Genomic DNA, 16,182 nt, shown 5'->3' on the forward strand with positions numbered 1-16,182 from the left:
CAGCATGCTAGCCTTTATTGTAAGAGGACTTGAGTACAAGAGGAGGGAAGTCTTGTTGCAATTGTTCAGAATTTGGTGAGACCACTACTGGCGTTTCTGTGCCGTTTTTGTCTCCTTAACTAAGGAAGGATATACTGTCCATAGAGAGAGTTGAATGTAGGTTCACCAGTCCCTGGGTTGGCAGATTGTGCTATGAGGAGAGATTAAGGATACTGGGCCTGTATTCTCTCGAATTTAGAAGATTGAGAGTTGATCCCATTTAAGTGGGGCACAGAATTCTTAAAGGACTCGCCAGGGTAGATGCAGGAATGCTACTTGACCTGAATGGGTTCTAGAACCAGGGGACACAGTATCAAAGTGAGAGGCAAACCATTTTGGAATGAGATGAGCAGAAATTCTTTTAGAGGCGTCATTGGAATTCTCTATCAGAGGGTTGTGGAGGCTCATTCGTTGAGTATGTTCAAAGCAGATGTCTATAGATTGCCTGATACTAATGACATCAATGGATGCGGGGATAGTGCGGGAGGATGTGTTGAGGTAACTCAGCCATGATCCAGTTAAATGGTGGAGGTGGAGCAGACAAAGGGGTTGAAAGCCTCCTCCAGCTACTATGTTACTTGCATGGAAATCTAGAACAGGGTATTCCAGCTTAAATATAAGGGGTCTTCCATTTTAAATGGAGATGAAGAGGAATTTCTCCCCTCAGAGAGTCATTGATGTTTGCAATTCTCTATGCAGATAGCAATGGAAGCTACATCATTGACTATGTTCAAGCAGAGTTGGGCAGATTTTTGATTGACTAAAGAGTCGAGGGTTATGGTGAAATCAGATGAGCCATGATCTTATTGAATGGCGGGGCAGGCTCGAAGGGCTCAATGGCCTACTCCTGTTTCTATTTCTTGTGTCAAACATTCTCTGGTGCAGAGAGGCAGCATGGAGGTTTTTCAGAGGTCCCAGTCCCTCAGTGGACGATGACATCAGGGTCTTGCACAGTCATTTTCTGGCCAATAGGAAATGGCTGGATGGTGGACGACAGCCTTCCCTTCAGATTAAGACATGTATATTTTCTGACCCTGCCTGTTATTCAGGCATTCCATTATTGGTTGTCATTCGTGACTTTTGTGCACCCAGAACTGTAAAGAAACAAGCCTCTTTCCCAGCTTCATCTCCATGCCCGGAGCTAGACAACCATCCAGGCGAAAATGTTGCACTAAAACCATTGTCACCCTCACAGCTCACAGGTAAACAAGCAAGTTTCCAACAAGAGCTTGCTGCATGAAACATAATAGTCTGCAGTACCAAGACTGAACGTTCCCTTCCAACTTCCAACATCTGAAAACAATTTATCTGCAAACAACAATTTCTCTGTAAACAAGAAACCAGAATGAAGAAAACCTTTAATTAGATCTGACAGCACCATAATGGATATTGAGGGCATTGTTATAGAACATAGAACAGTACAGCACAGAACAGGCCCTTCGGCCCTCGATGTTGTGCCGAGCAATGATCACCCTACTCAAACCCACGTATCCACCCTATACCCATAACCCAACAACCCCCCCCCCTTAACCTTACTTTTTTTGGGACACTACGGGCAATTTAGCATGGCCAATCCACCTAACCCGCACACCTTTGGACTGTGGGAGGAAACCGGAGCACCCGGAGGAAACCCACGCACTCACTGGGAGGACGTGCAGACTCCACACAGATAGTGACCCAGCCGGGAACCGAACCTGGGACCCTGGAGCTGTGAAGCATTTATGCTAACCACCATGCTACCGTGCTGCCCCTTGTCTTCTGACAGAACACATACGGATTTGAGTTCAGAATTCTACCTCAATCAATTGACACCACTTTCTTTTACAGAATTTTTAATTGTGAGCCGCCGCTCTGTTCTTTTTTATCTGGACTTACATCAGTTGTGGTAACTGAAGAATAAAGGACATTCAGGCTTGCAGACTTGACTCATATTCAAAAGGAAGATGAGCTTGTAAAGCGTGCAGCTTATCAATTCATTGTATAATTACCAGGTCAGATGGTCAGCAAGTTCAAAGAGATCCTCGCTACTCTGCGTTTCTACATTTATCCCATTCAAGGACGAGGGTACTTGTCAGCCATGATCCACCACCTACCAACCTCAAAAACACAAACCCCTCAGCTCCCCAATTCGGCAACTACCTATCCAAATTGTCCATTCAATGCCTCTACGCTTCCGGCCTGCATTCACTCCCAGGATAGTCAATTTCTTTTTTAAAAATAATAAATTTAGAGAACCCAATCTTTTTTTTTCTAATTAAGGGGCAATTTAGCATGGCCAATCCACCCAGCCTGCATGTCTTTGGGTTGTGGGGGTGAGACCCATGCAGACACGGGGAGAATGTGCAAACCCCACACGGGCAGTGACCCGGGGCCGGGACTGAACCCAGGTCCTTGGCGCCGTGTAGCCCAGGACAGTCAATTTAAATCAACCTCCAGATACTTCTCTCTGTGAACCTTGAGGACTCATTGCTTGGGGAGATGGGGAAAGCGGAACTAGGTGATCATTTTTTTTTTTAAATTTAGATTAGCCAATTATTTTTTCCAATTAAGGGGCAATTTAGCGTGGCCAATCCACCTACTCTGCACATTTTTGGGTTGTGGGGGCGAAACCCACGCAGACACGTGGAGAACGTGCAAACTCCACACGGACAGTGACCCAGAGTGACCCAGATCGAACCTGGGACCTCAGCGCCGTGAGGCGGTTGTGCTAACCACTAGGCCACCGTGCTGCCCGGAACTAGGTGATCATGAGGGAGGGCTGCAAGTGGCAGGTTTTTGTGATGTTTGACATTCATAGGGTTAGAAAAAGGGTGAATTCCTCCTATTTGCAACTGAAAATTATATCAGGGTTGAAATGACAACATAGGACCCTAATTGGTAAGGGCTAAAGAAGTTCCCATTCATACCAAGAACCTACCAAAATGCAGGTTGTTGGATGTATTGAGTTGTCCCCAACCACCAATAGACAAATTATATTGTTGAAAGCATGTTTCATTTTACCCTTTAAACTATGTACTGAGTTTAAAGCTTGGATTTAAAGTGCATGGAAAGCACACCATACAATCACCTCTCATCCCAAAGAGCTGTTCATCGCTTATTTCCCCAGCTGCATTTTTAAAAAAAAGCAGTTTTTCATTTCAGGTTAAAGCCAGCTTTTAAACAGCACAAAGAGGAATTTGTGGGGTAAAACACTTTCTGGGAACAATTGCCCCAGGTATTTTCTACCCCACTTGTCATTAGAAATTCATCAGAAACCATGAACATGACTAATCTTTCTGCAGTACTTACAGTGTCGCTGCATCTACTGGCCTTGGGGAAATCTCTACCCATGAGAAGATTGTGCTCTGGTGCGAAACCCTCCACAGTCGAATAGCACGACAATGCCCTGGTAAGGCTCAAAACATTTAGAAAAGCAAAAGCAGGCCTGAAGAAAGAACAGTAGCCGGGGTGGAGTTTGGCCTCGGGCGAAGAAGTGAAACCCCGGTGTGTTGCGGTTCCCTGTGACACATGTGTCAAACCCCCCCCCCCCCCCCCCCAACACTACCCCACACCACCCTCACCCCTCCACCACCCTCACACCCTGCCCCACCACCACCACCCTTACTTCCCCCTCCCAAACACACCCCCATCTCCCAACACAACACCCTCCCCCCTCCCCAACACACCCTCACCACCCCCACTCCCTCCCCGGCCTGTGTAATCATGCGCCTTGTCTTGTGTCTTGCAGGAGCTGCTGGTGATGGGGGCGGGCCCATCTGGTGTCCCCCGCCCCCCAGCCACAGCCGCATCCAGAGCCCCAGGTGCATACAGTACCCTGTTCTGCTTCCATGCCCTCTTTATTCCTTTTACTTCAGGCTCAATGGAAACTCCTTTTCATTTCTCTAATTTCCTTGCATAGAAGCCCTTTAGCTTTCTGGCACTGGCTTCCTTAACCACTGTCTCATTGTGTGGCTTTTCCTCTAGCAAAGCTGAGAGAGATGTTCACTCTCTAGCTGCCTGTCCTCAACTGCTTAAACATCAAGTTAAAGCCAAAGAACGAAGGAATGTTTTATTCCTTCACAAGGGCCTCCAGTTTCAAGCAACTATATTGGAATCAGAGACCTGGTCATTGACTCAGAAAGATCACTTTGCAATTTTAACTTACCAAATTTGCAGATACTTCAGTTGTTTTCTTATTGTCCATTTCTGACTTTGATATATCAGGAATATTACTTTCATCAGTCCTTTGCTCAACTGTATCACTATTCAACAAAGAGTTTTTATTTACAGGAAGAACTTTCAAATTGCGACACCTGTACCATTCACCTTCTTCATTTCCATAATTTTATGTTCAAACATCTCATTTTCTTTTCACGATAAAGTTTGAATAGTTTGTTAGTTTTGCTTTTTAATTCTGCATTCAACCAATTATTCTGACTTACCAGAACTTCGAGGCATTCTCCGCAATACTTCATAAATACGTCAGATGCTTCAAGTTCACCGAGTTTTAACTAAAGATCAACCTTTGCCAAATTTGCTTTTTTAAGTTTATCCTTTCGACAGTTCAACTCCTCAGTCAAATGTTCCACTTTTCCTGACTGGCTCTCAATTGTTCTCATTAGTTCTCATTTTTATTCACAAACTTCTTTTTCATACATGAAAGTTAATTTTCTGTGTTAATCAGGTGTTCCTTCAATTGGTTGTCTCATTTTTCTCAACAGTAGTTTTCAACAGTTTGTTAAGGTCACTATGACCAAATGCCTTCTGCAAAACAGTTGTCATCACAATACTGTCTCCACAAGCCAAATCATTACCTAGGATGAAATCTATTCCTCCAATGGGTAATTTAGGAGTAATTCTCACTGTAATAATTCCATTTACATAATTACTTTTAAAATTAACTTTACATGAAAGAAACAGGTTAATCCCACACATGAATAACTCTTATTAATACTTTTTCCTTCATAAAACTTCCTGGGATACACATGTTATTATCCGCTACAATCAATGATTGATCTGCTCCTCTATCACTCAAAATTTTAATTTGTTTACTTATTTTGTTAGAGGAGTAATGGAAACTTTCTCCTTTTGAAACAACAAATCCAGAACCTCCAATAGCCTGAGTCCCTTTATCAGTACTCAAATATGTCTTGAGATCTAGCTCCCTTTCTCATTGATTCTGAAGGATCATGTTTCACCTGCACCACTGCTACAGTTTTAACAGCCATTTATTTCTCAGATGCTTCCTTTCCCAGTATTGCAACTGGACTTCTATTAAGTTTGCAACAATCTGCCCTAATATATCCCACTTTGTTACAATGAAAACATTTAGGCCTCCAAATGCCACTTCCACCCTCAACACCTTTCTTTTTGACCTGAGGTGAAATTTCATGACCATTCCCAGCTATTCTATCTCTTTATTGACTATTTGTTTTCGTTTCTTCTTCCTACCTTCTGACCTTCTCATGTTCAAAATGATGACGGAAAAAAGGTTTTGTTCTATGGAAGAATTTGTAAGCATCAGCTAACTCTGCTGCCTATTTAGCAGTTTTAACTTTTTGTTTCTCAATATGAGTCCTAATAATGAAGGAAATGAATCTTTAAAATCTTCTAAATGAATCATCTCTCTGAGGGTTTCATACGTTCTTTCTATCTTTAACGCTGGTATCCAATGGTCACAATTATTTTGTTTTATCTTCTCAAATTCAATATGTTTGTCCCACCTGTTTTCTTGCATGTCAAAATTTCTGCCTGTATACCTCAGGAATCAACATGTACACATTAAGGATAGCTTTCTTTTCTACATCAAATCTACAGATACCCCTTCCAACAATGATGAGTACACATCACTATTTTTACCTACCAGTCTACTTTGTAAAAGTAATGTCCAAATTTATTTTGGGCATTTCATCTGTATAGCTACCTTTTCAAAAGAAATAAAGAATGCTTCCACATCCTTTTCCTCAAACTTTGGAAGAGATTGCATAAATTTAATAATTTCACCACGAGATTCATGTCGAGAACTACTTCCTTCCTCAACCTGCTTTAGTGTTTAAGCAATTTAAGTTCAACTGCTCTCCCTTTCTTCTTTTCCCTTTTTGCCATTACTAACTTCTCTATTTCTGCATCAAGTTTCCTCATTTCCTTTTGAAAATCTCTCTTTCTTTTGCCTGCATTTTTAATTCCTTCATATTTGTTTGTAATTGAATTTCAGTTAAATTAAATTTCCTCACTTTTTGCATCACTTGGTTATTTGACAATCCTTGCAATTCCTATTAAATCCCAATTCCTATTTCTCTGCCAAATCATTGAACTGACTTTTGGTGACTTTCTGTAAACCAGTCAGAGTTGCATCTTCCATTTTTGTGGAAGTAATAGCAATTTCCAATGCCATTCTGGATTCCTTACAGTAACTGTAATTATTTTGTCCAGTACCTCAGTACCCTCTTTACTCTTCACGGGTCCTACCATTTTATGATAATAATAATCTTTATTAGTGCCACAAGTAGGCTTACATTAACACTGCAATGAAGTTACTGTGAAAAGCCCCTCGTCGCCACACTCCGGCGCCTGCTCGGGCACACAGAGGGAGAATTCAGAATATCCAATTCGCTTAACAAACACGTCTTTCAAGACTCGTGGGAGGAAACCAGAGCAGCCAGAGGAAACCCACACCGACACGGGGAAAACGTGCAGACTCCGCACAGACAGTGACCCAAGCCGGGAATCGAACCCGGGTCCCTGGCACTGTGAAGCAACAGTGCTAACCACTATGCTACTATGCTGCCCCCATTCTACAGATAATTGATGCGTATAAACAAAAGGCTGACTTCACAGGGAGTTCTCCATCAGATAACAAGATTTCAACCTAATAACATTCAAGATTGCTACTTCAATATGCTTTGCCGGGGTGGGATACAAGTATTCACAGGTCACAACATTTTACCACAAATATCAGAACAAGTTTTACTATTCAGTAACCAGTGATTTGCTGTCCATGTTTCAACACTTCCAAGCAAGTCATTACTAATCTGCATCCAATAACCCTTTCTCCGTATTTTGAAATCCTGAAGGATGTTAAATGCGAGGATATCTTGGAACACCAGTTCTGACTGGTGTATTTTTCAATCTGGTATGCTGTCAGAAAAAAAAATGTGAACCGGGGGAAATAGCCTAGTCATTATATGAACAATTAATAAAGAATATTTATTAACGTAAAAGGAAAAAAACACGATAAGATTATAATATCCTATGGGCACGATTCACCCAGTCCCGCGGCGGGCCTGAGAATCGCACAACCACGCCCTGACGGCAGTGCGCGATTCTCTGAGGTGCGGAGAATCAGCGTAATTGGCGTGGCGCTGGCCGCTGGAATCGGCGGGGCCGCCAATTGTCCGTCCCGGATGGGCCGAGCTGCCACGTGGAAAAAGCAGAGTCCCGCCGGTGCCATTCACACCTGGTTGCTGCCAGCGGGAACTCTGCCGAAAGGTTCGGGGGTGGCCTGTGGGGCGGTGAAAAGCGCTCCTTCACCGGGGGGGGCATCCGATGGGCCACCGATCAGTGGGCAGGTCTCTCCCCCCTGGGCCTACTTTGTTGCACAGCCGGCCCCTGAACCCCTATGCCATGTTGCGTAGGGGCCGGCGCACTGAAGAAGTCCCCCATGCATGTGCAGGTTGGCACGATGCCAATTTGGCGCCGGGAAGGAGGGTGGAGCAGCATGAACCGCTGGCCCCCTGTGGGGGACAGAATCGGTTGTCCCCATGCCCATTTAGCGCCATCGTGAAACGCAATTGCATTCACGACGGCGCGAACATTTTGTCTCCATTGTGGAGAATCGCCCCCTACATTTACATTGATTGAGATACATACACAGTATTACAGGAAATTAGCCCTAGGTTCTGACTATCTACCTTCCTTGAACTGTGTGATTAGTTCTCACACAACATCCAATATTATATAACTCTACAAGCCAAATGCAGCAAATAATTACCACACACAGGCTATGTGGTCACCTTTGAATAAACCGTCTTCAGTTTCATGAAGGCGAAATCTGTCGGTTCATGTTTTGATCTGAACTGGCAGTCTGTTTAGCAATAACTTGCTTTTGGGAGACTTTCTGTGGCTGATGGTAGTTGTGTCTCTCTGTCCCTTTCTCCCTCGTCATTGTGCTGTGGATATACCAATTTTCCCCTTTGATGTTACCCACCCTGTGGAGTCAGCTTTTTGCTTATACGTGTCAATTTCCTGATCTCTCCACTTTGAAGTTATCTTTTCTATACCCCATTATTTTGCTCTGGTAATGAAAAATGAAATGAAATGAAAATCACTTATTGTCACGAGTAGGCTTCAATGAAGTTACTGTGAAAAGCCCCTAGTCGCCACATTCCGGCGCCTGTCCGGGGAGGCTAGTACAGGAATTACTTAGGGTAAATATTTGCTTTTCTCAACATCTCAAGTTCACATCTCAACATCTTCTTGTTTTATTTTCTTTTATCCCAATTTTGTTTCTAAATCTTAATTTCCCCCAGTTTTTAACAGGACAGATTTTGAGAGTTCCAGTCTTCATTGGTCCCAGAACATCTCCGGGAGAGACTTTACCCCTGAAAGGCCACCTATAGGTTACCCCAAAGTCTTTCTTTGGCTTATTATTATCATTTACTGGAAACCGCAGAATTTAAGTCAACACAGATTATAAAATGACCCAATTTTTCTGGCTCCAAACTCATGATTTTTGTTTATACTTGGCGTAGAAGTTTCCCCCTCCTCCTCACCACCCCCCATTCAGCAGCAACATATTATACTCTCATTAGTAGTTACCTCACAAATAGATGATTTACCTTCTGGTACCTTATAGCTGGGCATAACGGATCAAACAGACAATACGAGCTGTGTGGCGAAAATGTGCAAAAGGTAAAGACAGCTCATTCTTTGCATTATATGTCATATAAACAAGGAGCAGGAATAGGCCATTCAGCCCCTAGAGCCTGTTCCGCCATCTAATAAGCTGATGGCTAATTTGATAGTAACCTCAAATCTGCATCCTGTCCACCCCCTATAACCTTTCACCCCCTTTGCTTACCAAGAATAATAAAAATATTCCAAGACTCTGCTTCCACCGCCTTCCAGGAAGAGAGTTCCAGAGACTCACCTCCTCTGCGAGAAACAAAATAGCCTCACCTCTGTTTGAAATGGGTGACCCTTTATTTTTAAGCAATGACCCCCCCAGCTCTAGATTCTCCCACAAGAGGCAAAATCCACTCCACATCCACACTGTTAATACCCCTCAGCATCTTGTATACTTCAATCAGGTCGCCTCTTATTCTTCCAATAACCTGACCAAATTTTCTTTATAAGACAACCTGCCCATTCCAGGTGATAGTCCAGTAAACCTTCTCTGAGCTGCTTCGAATGCATTTACACCCTTCCTTAATTGTGACCAATATTATACGCAGTTTTCTAAATGTGATCTCACTAGAGCCCTGTACACCTGAAGCATAAACTCCCTAATCCGTCCCCGGGGCAGGTTTAAATGTTTCCCCTTGCCGCACGGATGCTGTCCGACTTGTTAAATTCTCCGGCAGTTGGGATTCTCTTTTCCCGCCAGCAGTGCATCCCGCCTGCGGGTGTCCCAGCGGCTTGAGGTGGCTTTAATGGGAAATCCCAATGACAAGCGGCAGGAGTAGAGATTCCCGCCGCTGGTGAACGACGCGGTGTTGAGAAACACACGGCTGGGGACCGCGGATTCCAGCTCCATTTCAGCAGGCTCTGTTTAAAATGATGTTACTGAATGCATGCAGGGCAATATTCACCCCGCCAGGATAATCAGGTGATCTGAAAAGTACTTATTACACCCCCCCCCCCCCCCCCCCCCCCCACACGACCATCATTACAGTCTGAATACTGCCTGATTACAGCCTCATTACAGTCTGATTACAGCCTGATTACAGCCTCATTACAGTCTGATTACTGCCTGATTACAGCCTCATTAGTCTGATTACAGCCTGATTACAGCCTCATTACAGTCTGATTACTGCCTGATTACAGCCTCATTATAGTCTGATTACTGCCTGATTACAGCCTCATTACAGTCTGATTACTGCCTGATTACAGCCTCATTACAGTCTGATTACTGCCTGATTACAGCCTCATTACAGTCTGATCACAGCCTGATTATAGCCTCATTATAGCCTCATTACAGCCTCATCACAGCCTCATTACAGCCTCATCACAGCCTCATTACAGCCTCATTACAGCCTGATTACAACCTGATCACAACCTCATTATAACCTGATCACAGCCTCATTACAGCCTCATTACATCCTGATTACAACCTGATCACAGCCTGATTACAACCTGATCACAGCCTCATTACAACCTGATCACAGCCTCATTACAGCCTCATTACAGCCTGATTACAACCTGATCACAGCCTGATTACAACCTGATCACAGCCTCATTACAACCTGATCACAGCCTCATTACAGCCTCATTACAGCCTGATTACAACCTGATCACAGCCTCATTACAACTTGATCACAGCCTCATTACAACCTGATCACAGCCTCATTACAGCCTCAGACGGGCAGCACGGTAGCATTGTGGATAGCACAATCGCTTCACAGCTCCAGGGTCCCAGGTTCGATTCCGGCTTGGGTCACTGTCTGTGCGGAGTCTGCACGTTCTCCCCGAGTCTGTGTGGGTTTCGTCCGGGTGCTCCAGTTTCTTCCCACAGTCCAAAGATGTGCAGGTTAGGTGGATTGGCCATGATAAATTGCTCCATAGTGTCCAAAATTGCCTTTAGTGTTGGGCGGGGTTACTGGGTTATGGGGATAGGGTGGAGGTGTTGACCTTGGGTAGGGTGCTCTTTCCAGGAGCCGGTGCAGACTCGATGGGCCGAATGGCCTCCTTCTGCACTGTAAATTCTATGTAAATTACAGCCTGATTACAACCTGATCACAGCCTCATTACAACCTGATCACAGCCTCATTACAACCTGATCACAGCCTCATTACAGCCTCATTACAACCTGATTACAACCTTATCACAGCCTTATTACAACCTGATCACAGCCTCATTACAGCATTATTACAGTCTCATTACAACCTGATCACAGCCTCATTACAACCTGATCACAGCCTCATTACAGCCTCATTACAACCTGATCACAGCCTCATTACAGCCTCATTACAGCCTGATTACAACCTTATCACAGCCTTATTACAACCTGATCACAGCCTCATTACAGCATTATTACAGTCTCATTACAACCTGATCACAGCCTCATTACAGCATTATTACAGTCTTATTACAACCTGATTACAGCCTCATTGCAGCCTGATCACAGCCTCATTAAAACCTCATCATAGCCTCATTACAGCCTTTTTACAGCCTGATTACAGCGTCAATACAGCCTCATTACAGCCTCATCACAGCCTCAATGCAGTCTCATTACAGCCTTGTTTCAACCTCATTACAGTCTCATTATAGCCTTATTCTTCACTGCTCGTCATTGCAGCGTCTTCTGCGAAACTGACACGCTGGTGTGGCTAATGTGGGTGTAGGCCGAGGTGCCCTGGAGTGGGTATGGCTGGGGTGGGGTGGTGTGTGTCCTACCGTGTCCCACCCTGGGGTAGATGTGGCTGAGGGACTGCCCACCATGTCCCACCCTGAGGTGGGTGTGACTGGGGGGGGGGGGGGGGGGCAGCAGCGCCATGTCCCACCCAGGGGTGGGCGTGGCTGGGATGGGGTGGTGGGTGTCTACCCTAACGTTTTGCCAAGACGCACCAGAAACATTCCGACTGCAGTGTCCACACTCACAATGACCCTCCAGCTCACCCAGCCCTGGGACAGGGGTGGCATTACATGGGAAACTCTGAGGGTTGGCATCAATTGGGAGAACGGCCCCTGGCCTGACTTACAGTGCTGTCATTTGTCCACCGCCCCCACCCTTCCAGACCGTGAAAGCCCCACAAGGTCAGCATTACGGGACTTGTTGGGCACTCCTTCACTGCTGAAGGGGGTCAGTTGGAAAACCTGTTATAGACCAAGGTTTAGAAACACCAAAGTGTATTTATGTTGAATTTGGCTATTATAAACACAAGAGCCTTCACTTCAGCTGTGATTCATCCGACTTCCTGCGCATTTTTGCCCAAACAAAGTTTATTGTAAGAATGTAATTAACATATATAAAACACAGCAAGAATGTGTTTTCAATTACAAACATAAAGAAAACAAAACAGCTACTCTGATCTATATATTTAACTCTTAATGAATCCCCCTAGTAGCTGTTCCAATTCAATAACAAAATCCAATAAACCAAAACCCCTTTCAAGAGCATGGCCCAGCGCACTGTAATCTCACTTGAATGGGACTGGTCCTTTCCCGGAGATTCTGGTCCAGCCTCCAACCAGCAGATTCCAAACTCCTTCCAGAAAGCAACTCTATCGGTAAAGTTACCGAGGCAGTTTGCCACACCCAACGTGCTTTCAGTTCACTGGAACAGCTTTAAAATGAAAACAGGGAAACGTTGCTTCTCTTCTGCAGTCCAAACCGAAACTGAAACCCAAAAACCTAAACCCCCTCTCACCTGACAGCCACAGCCCAGCTCCACCCACAAATGACATCACTGAAGTCGTGTTACAAGCCATGTGGTAAGACCAAATCTGTCTTAAAGGGACACTCACATGACAAGGGGGAGAACTTTTTATTTATTTACGGGATGTGGGCGTTGCTGGTTAGGCCAGCATTTGTTGCCCATCCCTAGTTGCCCTTCAGAAGGTGATGGTGAGTTGCCTTCTTGAACCGCTGCAGTCCTTCAGGTGTAGGTACACCCACTGTGCTGTTAGAGAGAGTTCCAGGATTTTGATCCAGTGACACTGAAGGAATGGCGATATATTTCCAAGTCAGGGTGGTGAGTGACTTGGAGGGGAACCTCCAGCTGGTGGGGTTCCGGGGTATCTGCTGCTTTTGTCCTTCTAGATGGCAGTGGTCGTGGGTTTGGAAGGTCCTGTCTAAGGAACCTTCGTGAGGTTTTTTAAATTCATTCATGGGATGTAGGCGTCGCTGGCTGGGCCAGCATTTAATGCCCATCCCTGAGGGCATTTTGTGGGTCTGGAGTCACATGTATGCCAGATTGGGTAAGGATGAGAGATTTCCTTCCCTAAAGGACATTAGCGAACCTGATGGGTTTTTACGACAATCGACAATCGTTTCATGGCCATCATTAGACTTTTAATTCCAGATTTTTATTGAATTTAAATTTCATCATCTGCAGTGGCGGGATTTGAACCCAGAGCATTGCCCTGGGTCTCTGGATTACTAGTCCAGTGACAATACCACTACGCCACCACCTCCCCAGCTATCGGATGTGGGTGATGCATTTTATAGATGGCACACATGGCTGCCACTGTACTTTGGTGGTGGAAGGTTTGAATGTTTGTGGAAGGGGGAGCAATCAAGTGGGCTGCTTTGTCCTGGATGGTGTGGAGCTTCTTGACAAGCGGACTGGTGGTGATTTACCCTGAGAATCCTCACACCTCAGGCGTGGAGCAAGGTTGAGAAGGCGGAGCCTTCATGGATAACCTCAGCCAATACTGGAATTGAACCCACGCTGCTGGCCTTGCTCCGAATCACGAACCAGCCGTCCAACTGGGCTAGTGTATTTAACAAAATGCATTATGAGCCTAAATTGTCCCTTATAATTTAAGTGTATCATAGAATTGGTCCATTGAGTCTGCACCAGCCCTCGGAAAGAGTACCCCATTTTTGTCCAATCCCCCCCCCCCCCCACCCCCCACCCCCCCACCCTTCCCTCCACCTCGCAGTAGCTTAGGGTGGCGAATCCACCTAACCTGCACATCTTTGTGACTGTGGGAGGAAACTGGAGCACCCGGAGGAAACCCACGCAGACACGGGGAGAACGGGCAGACTCCGCACAGACAGTGACCCAGGCCGGGAATCGAACCCGTGTCCCTGGCACCTTGAGGCAGCAGTGCCACCCGTTGCGGTGACCAGAGTGTAAATTCTTGCTGTGTTGCAGCAGTGGTTATTGAGAGTTCGTTATGGCAGACTCTGGGGGGGGGGGGGGGGGGGGGGTCCAAAAGAGAAGTAAGGGCAATAATAAGATTCAGTCTCATCGTGTCTCTGGCTGTCAAAAACGTGTTCTGAACGCTGCTTCCATCCCCCATCCCAAAATGTTACTTAACAATCTGTATCTGGACGTAAATACTTTATATATATACTCACCCATGTGGTATCCATTGACTCAAGGCAAAGTCATAATTGTAAACTCCGTTTCAGGAATTCTGTTTACAGCATGCTATGGAAATAACCGGCAGGTGACAGGAATGTGGGTCCCAAGTTTCTTCTGTGAACTTAAGTGAAGCTTTTGACTGGGGAATTCAGTTAATTCCTGGTTGTGGGACCGTTTGTTTGCTGACTTTCTGCAACTACCCCTGAATCATCAATGATGAGAATGAATATAATTACTCCTCGGAATTGGCATGATCTTGGAGTTGACTAGATTACTTTTTTCAATAGTGCCCTCCGACTGGGGGACGATGCGTGCAGTGTTGGTTGCGCCCCCCTCCCCCCCCCCCCCACGCACAGTGGTAGCTTTCGGTTTTTAAGGAAGGATCCTGCAGACACAATTTCAACCTGTCCACCTCCTGCTCTCCCTCTTCTCAGCGATGACCAGTTGGGAGCGCATCCTGGAAAACCATGATTTACACAGAATTTTGAATCGTAGATAAGAGTTGGCAATCGTTTGGGAAATAGAGGAAAGCGCACAGGGATAACGAAATGTATTTTGACTGTTCGCATATCCCACCATGTGTTTGCCGGGGATCTGTATTAGTTCATCACCTAGTTGCTGCATCTCTCAATAATTTGGATATCTTCAGTTAAGTTTGCAGGTGGCACTAAGGTAGAAGGTACAGTAGACATGCCTCACATGTGGCAACACGTTTATAAAAAAGGCTCACAAATGGGCAGGACTGTGGCAGATGGAATTCAACATTTGGAAGCGTGAGGTTGACTATGCTGGTTCCAAGACACAACAAAATATTTTCCTACTGCTGAGAAACATTTTTCAAATTTGTTCTTGGGACACAGGCATTGCTGACTGTGCCAGCATTTATTGTCCATCCCTAATTGCCCTCAAAGGGGCAGTTAAGAGTCGACCACTTTGCTGTGGGTTTGGAGTCACGTGTAGGCCAGACCTGGTAAGGACGGCAGATTTCCTTCCCTAAAGGACATTAGTGAACCAGATGGGGTTTTACAACAATGGGCACTGGTCCCCATTAGACGTTTAATTCCAGATATTTATTCAGTTTTGCCGGGTTCCCAGAACGTTCTCCAGAATGATACCCAGAGTTTATGGTTTCAGGGTCCCATTGGACTTTTAATTCCGGATTTTTTCTGATTTCAAATTTCACCACCTGCATTGGTGAAATTTGGAGTTGACTAGGTGACTTTCTTCAATAGTGCCCTCCGACAGGGCAGCAAGGGGCCCCTGGTCTACTAGTCCAGTGACAATGCCACCAAGCCACTGCCTCCACAGAGGTGCAAAGGGGTTTGGGTATCCATGTACCTAAATCACTTAAAACAACTGCTGAGATAAAGTGGATAGGAAGGCACCTTTTCCATGAGTAGAGGGTCAATAACCAGGGGGCATAGCTTTAAGGTAAGAAGAAGAGGCTAAGTGGGGAAACCTGTTCACCCAGAGGGTGGTGGGAGTCTGGAACTCACTGTCTGAAAGGGTGGGTGAGTCAGAAACTGCCATAACCTCCAGGACTATGGGCCAAGTGCTGGAAAATAGGATTAGTGTAGTCAGATCTTTGTTGCCTGGTGTGAGCGCAATGGGCTGAATGGCCTCCTTCTGTGCTGTAAACGTAAATGAACCTCTCAGAAGTAATTGAAATGGCTGATGGAAATTTGGACCTTATTCACAAGGGGGCTGAAATACAAAGCAGAGGAATTAATACAGAACCTTGATTGGATACCATTTAAAGTTCTGTGTTCAGTTTTGGCCGCTATATTATGGGAATGCAGTGGTGTACAGATATTGTCGCTGGACTAGTAATCCAGAGACCCAGGGGTATGCTCTGGGGACCCCGGTTCGAATCCCATCATGAGAGACGGTGAAATTTGAATTCAATAAAATAC

This window comes from Scyliorhinus canicula, chromosome 9 (genome assembly GCF_902713615.1).
Source record: "Scyliorhinus canicula chromosome 9, sScyCan1.1, whole genome shotgun sequence".
Taxonomy (NCBI): domain Eukaryota; kingdom Metazoa; phylum Chordata; class Chondrichthyes; order Carcharhiniformes; family Scyliorhinidae; genus Scyliorhinus; species Scyliorhinus canicula.